The following is a 2623-nucleotide window of genomic DNA, read 5'->3' on the forward strand; positions in this document are numbered from 1 at the left end:
AATAATCATATGAAATATATATAATTAATAGAAATTAAACCAAAACTTAGATGCTTACAAGAATTTCTTGTTGTACTGAGCAACAAGACGGACAGTGCATTGGATCTGTTTTGTTTCATCTGTCGGAAAAAGTAGACTGCATTTGCGGATAATGCAATTCTTAACACATTCTTTCTTCATTTTCAAATTGTTCTTATAGCGTATCGTGCACTCCTTGGCACAGTATTCTAGAGAGCCAGATGCAATATAATAAGATGTAGTCCAAACCTCTTCAGGAATAGTTTCATGATGAAACTCTTCTATCGCACCAGAACAAGTAATTACTAAAATCATTAACATTGCAATTGCAAGTGCTACACTATTCTTAGCCATTGATCACTCTTCTTTTTTATCTTGAAAACATTAGTATATGATATGTATTTCATATGCTTTATATAGGCTTAAAATATTCCCTAAATATTTGTTATGATTATTCTAGCTAGAAGCCTAGAACTAGTATATTCCTTTCTTAAGTCATGTCCCCTCATTGTAACAAGAGTTAGAAAATATTAATAAAAAAAACCTTCTAACTTTTAGCGAATGAGGTTTTTGCATAGTTAAGCTTGAACATGTCTCTTGAACCATCTATGATAACTATTCATTAGATAATAATTTCGTTTAATTGTGTAAGAACATATATGATATATATTGAACATCAGACGATGCGTAATATAAAATTTGAAAAGCTTTATATGCCTCATAAAATGTTATAGTTAACTTGGTCATTGGCCACTCATCAATCACTCTCCTTTTGTTTTCTCGCAATCATAAATTTATGATCGATGATCATGTTTTATAAATACTTATTTTGTAAGATATGATTCCAGAACTAAGAATGTCTTACTAAGTTCATGTCTTTTCCTTATATCAAGAGCTGCAAAATATTAATATAAGCAAAACAGAAACATCCAATTTAAGCGTTGTTTTCAATTGTTAATCATTCTAGCTAGTTGGAGAGACATATTCTAGCTCAACTAGAGGATATCTAATTGTTTGTTGTGCAATAAGAACGAACTTATATGACGATATAGTGTGCATTAAACGGTGCTAAATATAAAATATAGACCACAAAAGGTGGAAATTAAAGCTTCATGCCTCATAAAAACATTGAAAACATAATACTAATTAGGAGTTGCTTTGTGTAACAAAAGTGAGGGGAAAAAGATTAAATAATTAATTATAAAAATTACGTCATGTATATACAATGGTGGCATAATATAAATTATAGTTTAAAGCAAAAAAAAAAAAGGGGGGAAACCATTTTGGTTTCTATGCGTGGCGCAAAACTATCTTCACTTAATTCTTCTGGATATTGAAAAGATTACATTATTCTTATATAGTTTGGAAATGCAAAGAGAATTCACAACTTTCATCCATAGACATACATGAATATAGTCCTTTACTAAAAGTAATAATATATTACAGCAATAACTATACTTGCAAGTCATTACAAAAAGTAAGGGGTTTATGATAATTAATGTTTTATATAGGCTTAAAATATTTCCTAAATATTTATTCTTGTTACGGTGGGTAACCGGAGATTAATGGGCCGGATGGCGTAGGTTGGCCCAAACGTGTGAGGGAGGTGGCTATCGAGTGGACCTGGTACTCGGTGTTCCTCCGTCCGACTTGTGCGTGAGAAAGAATGGGGGGTGGTACCTGCAAAGACACTCCGATGCTTAAATTAGCAAGAGTGGGAGCAGGTTAGAATGTATATTGGAACTTAGTGATACCTGAGAGGTGTCAGGGTATTTATAGTGGTGAACCAATAACCACCGCTGGAGTAGTGCCACCTTTTTAGGTGGATAACCGCTCCCATATCTTAGGGAAGTTAAGATACGGCTCTATGAAGTGGTTAGAGAGTTTCTAGGGGCAGTTACTCATTTAAATGAGTGTTATCTGCCAGCTGACCCTCGTATCCGACTTCCCAGGAACAGGTCGTGTTCAGTACCGACTTCTGGGATGAAGGCTGGTACTGGGGAGAGGGTCAACCCTTTGGGTTGGGCGTCTTTGCTTGGGTCCTGGGCCCTATTTATTGGGCCAGGGTATGAACAGTGCCCCTACTCGAGCCCAATTTCTTTTTAAGAGTTGGGTTCGAGTATTCAACTCGGGGTCTTGGCCGATTTGCGAGAGGACCGACGTGATGGTTTAAGGACCGACGTGATTTTTTTTGACCTTTCGGTTCTGACGGTTACGTCTAATCAATCGTCGTGTCCGTTGGGTGTGCGTAGGGATTTAATGGCCTTGGTAACGGTGCACCTTTATTAAAGATTGCCCCCATTTTACCATTATGCCCCTAACGTTCTTATAAATACTTTTCCCTCTCTTTCATTGTTTCGTTTCTGCGATCTTTCAAAATTTCCCTGCATTCGTTCGTGTTGCATTTCTTGCGTTTCGAAGGTTTTTGCTTCCTCCAGTCTTGATTTCAGACTTAAAGGTTAGCTTTTTCCCCTTCTGTAACATGCTTTCTATTTGCGTGCCTTTATCTTGTGGCCTTAGAGTTCCCGACTTCTCTGAGGATTTTCTTTTATCTCTTCCATATGACCAAGCCCTTCAGTGGGTTAAATAATAAGCAACAGTGGGT

At 36.4% G+C, this 2623-nt stretch overlaps 1 long non-coding RNA gene across 1 annotated transcript in view; it reads right to left on the minus strand.

The window, feature by feature from the left end:
- Window positions 1-1819, minus strand: part of LOC107628635 — a 2841-nt gene extending 1022 nt beyond the window's left edge. Inside the window, exon 1 of the long non-coding RNA XR_002357677.1 lies at window positions 59-1819. This is a non-coding gene — a long non-coding RNA (uncharacterized LOC107628635). The remainder of the gene's footprint in view (window positions 1-58) is intronic.

The sequence above is a fragment of the Arachis ipaensis genome, chromosome B02, assembly GCF_000816755.2.
Source record: "Arachis ipaensis cultivar K30076 chromosome B02, Araip1.1, whole genome shotgun sequence".
NCBI classification, from domain to species: domain Eukaryota; kingdom Viridiplantae; phylum Streptophyta; class Magnoliopsida; order Fabales; family Fabaceae; genus Arachis; species Arachis ipaensis.